Source organism: Limulus polyphemus, unplaced genomic scaffold (genome assembly GCF_000517525.1).
Source record: "Limulus polyphemus unplaced genomic scaffold, Limulus_polyphemus-2.1.2 Scaffold99, whole genome shotgun sequence".
Lineage (NCBI taxonomy): Eukaryota > Metazoa > Arthropoda > Merostomata > Xiphosura > Limulidae > Limulus > Limulus polyphemus.
The window spans coordinates 812324-823923 of record NW_013665709.1 but is presented as its reverse complement, the minus strand read 5'-3'; the positions used below and the strand labels follow the sequence as shown (position 1 = coordinate 823923).

The 11600-nt window shown below is 32.1% G+C and overlaps 1 protein-coding gene across 1 annotated transcript in view; it reads left to right on the top strand.

Moving 5' to 3' along the window:
• The first annotated feature begins 3753 nt into the window (after positions 1–3753).
• The window catches only part of LOC106469920 (gelsolin-related protein of 125 kDa-like), a 49233-nt gene continuing 41386 nt past the window's right edge, over positions 3754–11600 (top strand). The window contains exon 1 of the mRNA XM_013930441.2: positions 3754–3923. The gene's annotated coding sequence lies outside the window, so the exon portion shown is untranslated. The remainder of the gene's footprint in view (positions 3924–11600) is intronic.

Genomic DNA, 11600 nt, shown 5'->3' with positions numbered 1-11600 from the left:
CCTGTACAATGAAATTATAACCTATAAAGGGAATAGCCTCATTTTCACTTCTACTCATAGAACTTATGAGTACCTTTACATATACACAAAATAACTTATAACTTTCACTGTTTTACTCTTAGGTAAAGTAATTTAAAGTTAAAACTTTGAACTCAATATATGATCATTATTATATATTATTTCACTGAACATTTACCAACAAATATAGTGTAATTGAAAAAGTCTAATCCTAGAATTAGAGGGGAAAAGTTTTCTTTATAGTTTTTTTTTCAACTGGAACATCTTAAGTTAGGCAGACTAAATAAACAAAAATATTAAGTGCAATACGTATTGAATTACATGCAATTGCCCAGAGCTTTGAGGTTATTAATGGTAAACTTAAATGAGTTAGCATAGTAAATAATGCTCTGTGTCTCTTACATTTCAGTGACTGATGTAAATGTAAGAGACATTAGATGTTATTTTTGTATCCTACTACTGAATGTGGGCCCATTGGGAACTTTTCATATGACAGACTAAATTGTAGTTTTGGTAGGACATTCATTTTGGGAACTTTTACACTCAGTTGATAATGACTCAAGTACAATAATGGTATCTTACAGTGCTCCTTGTACCATAGAATATCTGTTTGTAGGCTATGTTTATATATTTATTTATTTATATAGCACATAAGTCAGTTTCTACTCAATGTAGAGATTTCAGGAAGACCAGTAATTGAGATCAGGTATAAAATATCATTGAGCTGATTAGCCTAATTTACTTATTTATTTCATTTAGATTTGTTCTTTGTAAAGAAAAGGCTACAAATATAAATTATCTTGTCTTCCCATTTCAGTTTGAATAAATTAAGGTAAGAATTAAATGGTCTTTGATGTCAAGATGAATCCATAAGCAATGTGATGTGTTTTTGTCTGATATAACAGTAGGTTACAAAAATCATTCTTCAAGAGACAAAAAAAAATTGTGTAAAAGCCATTGCATGTGGAAAATATTTAGAACTGGTATTTTATACCAAGATAAAAGCCATTGCATGTGGAAAATATTTAGAACTGGTATTTTATACCAAGATAAAAACCATTTCATTTATAGTTGTCAGTTTGTTAATATTATAACAGCTCAGCTTAAAAAATCAGTAAAGAGGGGTATTTTTAACAAAAACGTTAAAAAATTGCGAACTTGTGTCAAAAATTTGAATAGCAAGAGAACAAAGAAGTATTATGAAGTAAAAAATAATTTCCATTTATTTAGAAGTACAGTAAAGTAAAAACTTTGTAATCAACCATGTGCATTTTTTATTTGCTCATAATAACTGTTCCCAAGCTTACTGTAGAATTTAACATATAATAATGTTTTAGGACAATATGGGACCATGTCAGCTGTTTCATTCTTTAAACTAAATAAAAATAATTGTAAAAAAAATCTTAAAGCCAGCCCTTATCATTCATATACTTATCAAGCTTTTTCTTAAACTCACTTAAATTTACTGCCTCTACGAAGGCAACACATTCCAAAGGCCAACCACCCTGTTAGAAAAATTAAACATTGTTAGCAAAAGATGACTCCTACTCTGCGAAAACGTATATTTGTGTCCCCTAGTCCTACTATTCTCACTGTTAAATATCTTAAACATCTCAATGAGATCCCCCTAACTCTTCTTTTTCAAGAGAAAACAATTTGAGAGATTTCAGCCTTTCCTCATATGAAAACCACTCCATCCCAGGCACCATTCTAGTAACCCTTCTCTGGACCCTTTCCAACAATTCAATGTCTTACCTGAGGTAAGGAGTCCAAGACTGAACACAATACTCCAAATATGGCCTAACCAGTGACTTGTACAATGAAATTATAATCTCTTCAGACTTGTATTAGATTTTCTGTAGAGACAACCTAAAATCTTATTTGCCCTACAATTAGCAACAGCACACTGCTTGGATGACTTCAGAGACTGATTGACTATTACACCAAGATCCCTTTCCTTCATAAGGCTGTTAAGGTTATTCCCAACCAAATTATACTTATATTTCAAATTATGATAACCCACATGCATTATTTTACATTTATTGTAATTAATACCCATCTGCCATTTATTTGCCTAACTCACTAAATAATCTAAATCCTTTTGTAAATCAGCAGCATCCTCTTTACAGCTAGCAACACCCAAGACCTTAATATTGTAATAATTATCTATGTGGAACAAATTGGAAACTTAATAGTGCCAAAAATCTTTTCAAAACATTCAAAATATTAATTTTTAAAACTTCTACATTTTTTTGAAATTGATATAAGCTTGTCTCTTTTAAGACAACTTGTAAATAGTAAAATATCAAATTTAATTAATCATATTCCACCCGAATACTGCATTATATGTATCAAACTTGTATAATTAAAGATTTGATTGTATTAAATTATTTCTAACGTATTTTTATATTTTAGCCCCCACTGGCTCAGTGGTAAGTCTGTAGGCTAATAACACTAAAAACGCAAGTTTTGGTTTTTTATTTGCATAGCACAGAGAGCCCATTGTGTAGCTTTGTGCTTAACTACAAACAAACTTGTATTTTAAAATTCTAAAATAACTAAAATATTTCTTGGTACTCTGTACTCTTCTCTTTTTTCTTCTTTGAACTGTGACATAGACTTTCTAAATTCAATGAAAGGAGACAATAACAAGGACAACACATTTTTAATGTGTAGACACCCAAAGCCCTAAAAGTATTTAACAAAATGTTTTCATAGGAAACAAAGTGTACAAAAGTTCTCTTATGTTGTATCATTTGACTTCTCGAGAGCTCGTAATAGTGTTATTATGAAACACGAAATGTGGCGTATTTGCTATAAATACGTGAGAGTTAAATGCAACATATTGCTCGAGTCTCTTGTAGTGGAGATTCATTTCCTTTGCATTCTATTCATTCTGTTGATCAAATGTTCTAAAAATTAGCTTTGAAAATTCTTATTAAAACTCTGATTCGATATAGCTGAACACTTGTATATTGATTTTCTTACAGTTAGTATAATTAGATGCTTACGTATGTGTATATCATTGAGAATAGGTCAAACTACATAAACAGAGAAAGTTTGCATGGTACGTTTGATAGATGAAGGGTAAGTTTATGTTACCTTTTTCTGGTTAATATTTCTCTCTAAAGTGTTGATATAATTTTTTACCTGTTTTTCTGACTCACAATTTTTGAGGTGCTACGTCTTATTTTTAGATATTTTACTTTAAGTAAAGACTGAGTTTCGTGAGACATACTGTCATTAAGGTACTGTAGTATGATTTGACAAACTTAATATAATCACTGAAATAGACATTAACTTATTATTCAGTTGATCCAAGACAATTTATGAATGATTGACTATTTTAATTCATCTTAATAAATATAAATTAGTCATTCAGAGACTGGGTTAGGAGCCTGAAATAAAATTTGATTACTTAATACCGCTATTTAAAATGAAAATTATGAAGCTACGACTTTTTTTCTATGGGATATTTTATTTTCACGGGAAACATAATCAAGCGTATATACGGGAAGACGTTTCTTATTTGAATATATATTTTTCGAATGTTTGATAATTCGCGTCAAGGTTTGGGCGTTTAGAAAAGTCAGTCAAAAATATGCTAAAGATGGCAGCAGTAACACTACATGCGGGGAACTACAGAATCTGACTTAAGCCCTTTAGTCATATATTCTGAAGCACGATAGCCAAAGGACACCAAAGGTCACGTGACGTTTTCCTCTTGCGCTCGCGCATCTGTAGGAAAATGATCTCGAATTTGTAGCTGCCGCGCGTTGTTTAGTCTGGCTTGGTGGAGTGATCGGTTGGTACCAAATATTAAATTAAACCACAGATTTGAAACTTATTGTTATCAAGATAGTAAGGAAGTTGAAACGTTCTGTTGTAATACAGTATTTAGATTTGTAAGTATTGTTTTCGTTATGATATTTTCATCTGAAATGTGAATAACTGTGTATTTGAGTACAACTGTTTGACTAAAAGTAAAACTAAAAGTTTTAGTTTTAAGTTGTTTGACAGTTCTGATTATACAAAGATAATGTGTTTCAAAATTTTAAATATTTTGTGAGGAAGTTATACATTTTTGACTGAAGATGCTGAATTATAGTAGTAGTATAATGTTACCATCTTCACAATGTGCCTTACAATGACAGAAGGTACGTAGTAAATGACTCAGTGTAAACTGTAACTTGTAATTGTGTAAGAGATACAAATCACGTGCGGTAAACTTGTAGTGTTCTGAATTTCTTGTTATTGGAGTGTTGAGTTTTTATATCCAGACTGTTTTCTATACATAAACTTTCTTACCTTGGAAAAATTTGTAATGCTCTTGCAGCTAAATAAGTGTTTTTAATTAAGTTTTATAAGAATAATTACTTAATTAGTAAGTTAATTTGAATCGCACGCTCTATTGTTAACATTAAAAATAAGAAAAACTTCAATATTTGCGCTAAAAGAAAGACGGAAAACTATGACATTTTTGTAAATATTTAAAATAAAAGCAAAATGTGTAAAGGTAGCAATGCATACGTTGCTTGACGAGTTCTGTTTTATTCATTATTGTGTTCACAACTATATACTGTCTTGACTCAGTTGTATACTAAAAAAGCAGTATAAGAATTAATAGTGAAAAATAAAAACCTATTATAAACTAATGTTACATTATCCGTAGTTCCGAGACATGTACACTTTCAGTATCTGTCATATTGGTTCTGTGTAATACTATTACTATTAGATAGTTGAGTGATATTTGCTATAACGGTATAACTTACATAACCAATAAACCAGTAGGTATGTGTTTTGAAGTTTATAATTAAGAGCAGGTGAAGGTTATGTAACTACATCCATCAGTTCTTATTGTTGTGAATATATATGAAAATATCAAACGTTTGTGAAAGTTGTCCTTAATTTTTTTTTAATGCTTATTATAGGACGCCTCGTTCAGGTTGTACAGGGCACCAGAAACGCTAACACTGCTAACAGTAACAGTACATTTTGCAGGAACAACGAAAACGATAATATATCGAAGAATAAATTAATAAATATGATACACTTAGAACGTCCGTTAAAGAACAAAGACTGAGCTCCACACTACGTTTTAAATTTAATTCTGAATTGGGTATTAACAAAACCAACTGTTTTCTGTTCAGTTAAATGTATTCGAAAGTTTCTTCTGACCCATCGAAAAGCTTGGTGATTAAGATCAAGTAAATTTATAAAAGTAGACCTATAATGTTACAGATGACATCATGAACATATTTTAACTAAGATGAAATTCGAGAAGTGTTACATCACTCATAAATAGGAGTGGGCCAGTCAGTAAGTTAGTAGTGAATCAGTGAAGCATGCAGTCATGTTTTTTTCAGTACTAATTATTTAGTGAAGTATTTTGATTAGTGTTAATTATTGCTTATATTCAATTACTCAGTCGATTAGCCCTTCAAGTACGTTTGGTTTTACATTAGTCGTAATACCATTAGTAAGGTATTTGTGTTTTAATGTCATTTGTAAACTTCAGACTCAAGTTACAATAGTGTGAAAGTTACGGCAGCTTGTAGAAACGCTAAGAAAATTAAAGAAGCCAACATTCGAGAGTAGATGTCTCTACCACGCAATCCTAACATCCAAAAAAATCGAAAACTATATATATCACTGCTTGGGACCTGGAAAAAGAAATCTTTATCAAATCTTATGTAGGTTGGTTGACGTACACATTAATAGTTCAAGAAACCCCCAAATTGTACTTTTTCGCTGAAGAATGGAGCAAAAGACAAATTCCAAAATTGTCTATATTTCTATTTGGGACCTGCAAAGAGTATCTTTGTACCAAATACTATGTAAAGTGGTTGAAATAAGGCTAAGTAATTGACCTAAACTCCTAAAATTATTGGTTTATTTAATCTTTTGACCCCCCTAAAATGACCAGAAATGGGCATATCCTTATATGGGACCTGTAAAAAAAAAAGTATCTTAGTACCAAATATAATGTCAATTGGCCGATATACAGCAGAGTAAATGGCAAAGAACGCTAAAATTATGTTTTTTTGTGGTATTTCAATCCCACACTGTAATTGCTGAAAATGGGCATGTCCGCCATTTTCGTTTGTCAATGTGTGGGACCTGTAGAAAGGTATCTTTGTACCAAATCGGGTTAATCCCATTTCAATAAGTCAAAATATGGCCGAGTAATTGACCACAAATTACAAAAGTATGTGTATGTTGTTGTTTTTTTGGTGACTTCTGACCCACCCACCCCAAAAAAAGGAAGACTCAAAACGGGCAAATCCAACTTTTTTGTATGTGAGTGTGTTGGGAGCTTAAATTTATATTTGTGTCAATTTACATCTCGATTGTTATAAATATTACCGTACAGAAACTCAAGATATAGATTTTTTTTAGGTTTTGACCTTTGACCCCATAAAATCCTTAAAAAGGCCTAAATAAAAAAGAGAAAGTTCTCTGAGTGTGTTGGACCAAGGTATAATCATACCACGTTTTATATCAGTCTTCCTAGAAACGAAGGAATGGCGATCGATTGAAAAGTGTAGGAAGAAGAAAGAAAGTAGAAACAACAGAAAAACATTCTCTCTGCGGATGCATAAAAACTAATTTGTTATAGTTATCTGGAATTGGAATTGTTTGCACCAAACGAAAGAACAACGTTGCAACAGTGTTAAATTTATAGGTAATTACAGAATTCTTGTAATACAAACTGAAATTAACCTGAATTTGATCATAGGTGTTTCTTCAGAGCTGTTTTCCTTTTCTTTTTATCCGAACTGTTTTTTGCTATAATTCCGTTTGTTCGTCTGCTTTCGCTTATTTAAGGCTGTTTCAAGATATAATTATTCACCAAGTTTTTTAAAGCTTAACGGTATCTAGCTTGAATTACTAATGTTTGTTCTCACTATTTCACTAAACTGTGTTGTAATGAGCGGCGTCACCAACAGCTGAAGTAGAGATGACTCCTTACGAAAATATAACCTCGCTGTATACTTGTTAGTATAAAAAGAAACTTCAGAGCGTTATGTATGCATATAACACACCAGACAAACAAGGAAATGCCAGAATTACAAGTGCTCAAACGTTCATTTATTAAAACTTAACTTTGAGCTTGGATAGTACAGAAGTTGGTCTACAGTAACTTGAGTAAGGGAATTGAAGCAGGATTGCTTAAGAATTCGTGGATTACTGGCCTTGAACTTTCAGATTGTGTTTTGCTTTAGTTTTTTTTTAAACTGTATAAAAGGTTGTTATTTATTGCATGTGTATAGCGCTTGAATTCGTTTAAAAAGTAAGAAAACAATTTTGTCAATTTACCGATGGAAGTGGGTGGGTAGGCACAAACCTGTCGAACATTGACCAATGTTATTATAATCATATTAATTTCTTAATAGGGAAAATTTAAGGACATTTTTAGAAAATAGAAATACTTAAAAGTGGTTATTTAAAGTCGAATGTTTAGTATTAAAGTTCCAACCCATGGAGTTTGGCGCTAAACGAACAAACATCAAACTCGTGTATAAGCAGGTTCACAGGTTTGTTGATGGATAAGACACCTGTTAACTTAGCAGAAGGTTCAAACCTTTCTGTACACGCGCGCAGGTCCTGCTTTCTAGTATAACATTTCATATTCAATAATTATATTACTTGTGACACTAATTAAATTTTAATTGAATGTTTATGCTCAACGTAAATAAATGTTATGGGCAACATTTTCAGTGAACTTCAATTTATAAACAAATAATTAAGTGGTTTGCAACTATATATATATTTACCCATTTTTTAGTCTCGTTGGTACATTATACTTTCGATTTTATAAACTTGATCTTAACATTTGCGTTTTTATGACTAGTTATTTAATGGTTTAAAGTTAATTATTTTACCCTTCTCTCTTTTGTATTATTTAAAAGATTATTTATCTATCTATGTTATATTACTTTTACTTTGATCCTGTGAGGTGTTTGAACTCCAGTAACTTAAGCTATTCTTTTAATTTTAATTTCGGTGTTAAATTTGTCAATTTTTATCATCGCGAATTCTTCAATATGGGAATTAAGTACTTTTAAACATAATTGAACTGCCTTGTCGGAGTTATGTTTATTTTTTTCGAGTATGGACGGCTTGTCATGGCCAGGTGGTTAGGGTCGCCGGTTCGAATCCTCCGACCCACGAAACATGCTCGCCCTTTCAGCCGTGAGGGCGTTATAATATTTCGTTCAATCCCACTATTCGTTGGTATAACAGCTGGTGGTGGGAGGTGATGACTAAGCTGCCTTCCATCTAGTCCTTCATTACTAAGTTAGGGACGTCTAACGCAGATAGCCCTCCTGTAGCTTTGTGCAAAAGTCATACCAAATGAATATGGAATTTTAAAAACGGAATTCTTCTAATAGGGGGGAACCATCAAAATAGTCTGTGAAAGGGATCGGGTGATAATTCGTAGTACGAACTTAAAATGTGTTAAGAATAATAAATTTGGCGATTAAGCGGAAGCCCGAATATCCTAATACAAAACTCTTATCGATAAAATTCTTAAGCTTCTTATTAATGTTACTTTGATTGTTAGTTCTTAACCTTGATTATACTTATGTTCACGTAGTCTTGATAGAAATATACCCATTTATGAAGAGGCAGAGTGACTATTCCTACGTTAAATATTCCATATATTCATTAAACACTTGAATTCGTCATTTGGAATTCATGTAAATGCATTGTTAATATTTTAAGACCGATAAAAATTATTTTCAGACACTGGTGATATGTGCTGCGTGTTTGTATGATGATTGACACGTGTAGAACTGGTCAGGTGTTTGATGGACCTTGTATAGTTTGCGAGAGCTAGTTCGTTATAAAACTTAATTTATATGCTGTGTTCAATTTATTTCACAGTTTGCATGTGATAAATGAGACGTTAGTACAGACCTGTAAGGTGGATTCCACACACACCACGAGTATTTGTTTGATATTTGTAACGTTAATCTTGTAATTCGAGTTTAACATTCTGTTGTTGTAGACTTAAGTAACCTAAGCGTTAAAAAATCACTATCCAAGAACGTAAATGCGCCAGAATTACTGTGGTAATGTGTACGGTTAACTCTACGTCAATTTATTTGAAATGTCTAAGTTAATACACTATTATACTTTCCTATGTTGGTTCAGTAACGTTATGACTCAAGCAAGATTAGTAAAAATTTTAATTTAAAAAGGGGAAATAGGGATCGTCAAAAATGTACAAAACATGTCTACAGTACTTATCAATTTTAGTGGTGTAAAAATAGGGATTTATAGCTTGAGAAAATAATGCAGACACTATTTCCAGCCTTGTTTGTTTACATTTTGTAGATTCCCTAGTTGGAGGCTTGAAAATATAATCCTTGCATTTTGATTCAACTTGTTTCTGTACTTTTTTATGACCCCTATTCTCTCTTTTTAAATTAACAAATTTTACTAATCTTGTTTCTTAAGTTTTTGATATCCATTTATAAAGAATAAATTCTAAGCTACATACGTGCATGTGCGTTCAATTGAATGTTACATGTTTTTCAACAGTTTACTGCTGCATTTGCTTTTTTGTTTTCACCCAACCACCACTGAACTTCAAAATAAATAACAAATGTACAACAAAAAATAAACATGTACTGTGCAACTACAACAAATGAAAATTAAAGTTGTTATCAAAGGACCCTCTTGAAGGCAAAGATTGTATCGTCACAGATTTAATGACCGGCTTCCATCGATGTCACAGTGTAATGTAACAGAAGACGAGCAGCAACAAAGCAATCTCATCAAAATGGAATAATGTTTCTTCTGAGATAATGCAACATAGATTAATGCAGTGTAAACAGACTCGATAACATGCTTACCTTGTTAGGTCTACATGACACACATGTATGTTCTTCGACAGCCTGCTGTGCACAAGTGTTTGCTAGAATAAGACGACAAAGATAATGCATGCAAAATAGACACCAGGGACACAGTGTAAGTCGCCAAATTATAGACAACGTTTACAACCGCTACTTTAACACAAATACTTAAAAATAGCAATAGCTATATGAAATAATGCTGTATGCACTCACGATTTCAGCTAAGTGTAAGAAACAGTAGAAAGAATCATCACTATCGTCTGAGTAGAGAAATCTACTGTGGTTATCGTCCACTGTTAAAAAGTATCTGAAATATAGTCGCGGAAATCCACTTAGAGACAGCAAACTCGAGTAACGATGAACTATAGCGACTTGAGTAACGATATGCAACAGCAAAATCGGGAACCTTTCACGTGCAGTTTCAAATCAAGGCGTTAGAAAATGCACGAGTTGTAGTTTCCAACTAACACGCACGCTAGGAAAATATCGGGTTTTTTATTGCAAAAGGGAAAGACTTAGAAAATGTTCCAGCATGTCAAAAATAAGGAGGTAATTTGCAAAATTACTCTGCGATCCCACTACAATAGTGGAGTCATAATATGGATTTGTAGCTTGAGCAAGCTGTCAGGAGTAATCTCCAGCCTTGTTTGCTTACTTTTTTTTTCGATCCCTATTTTCAGATTTTAACTTCTCGATTTTTAAGTATCTTGTATATTGGCGTTTTTAATGCAAAGCAATGGAAAATATATGCCTAGAGTAAGACACAACCCCTACAAAACACACACAATTTTACCAGTAGAAAAGCAGCTTTCAAATAAAACAAATACGTCTAAAATATCACTTTAAGTATAGCTTCGTGTATTTTATAGTAATTATTTACTGGACCAGTTGGCTTTGTGCCTGAGGTTCTTGTAAACGCGTTTAACACGCGTCGAGTACATAAGCATCCGATCACAACAACATCGCATCTATGTATTTATAACCACGTAAATGAACTTTTAGTGAAAAATAATTAACTTTTAAGTAGGTCATGGGCATTCGCAGCGTTCTATATAATATACCTGTTTAGGTTTTGATGCAAAAATACCAAGCCGATTTTGCTGTAGGCTTGTGAAACAATAATATATATAATAATAAAAAGAACAAATGGGAACATTTTGATTTTGTCTAACAATCGTGAAATCACGTATTCTGCTTATTATCAATGTTTTTTTGGTCTTATGAAAAAGAAAGTTTTGAGTGTTGTTTCAAGAATAAATCTGCTTTTTAAGGTAGTTTTTACTCGAATGTATTATTAATAGTTTTGAGCAAGTTCTTGTGCGATCCCTATTATAAACCACTGTCCTTGTTTATGATAGTGTTGATGATTTCCCAAGCTGTAAAATTATTGGATATTTGAAAAATCTCACCGGGCGCATCTAATCTAGCACCTCACCAGTTTACTTTCTTTCCATTCAACGTGTAATTGCAGTTTCATAAAAATTATACCTTCAAAACTTGTTATTATTATTATTATAATTGTGTTTAAAGGTAAAACAAAACTCGTGACCAGTTATAATTTCTATAGGTATCAGGAAAAACAAATTATCGTTAAATAATTAAAAAAAAAAAGCTATGTAGGGCTGACTACTTAACTTTACATTACTGGCTTACCCACTTTGTCTGTTGAAAGCTTGATGTTTGAATATTATCTCATCTTTCAACATTACACCTTTT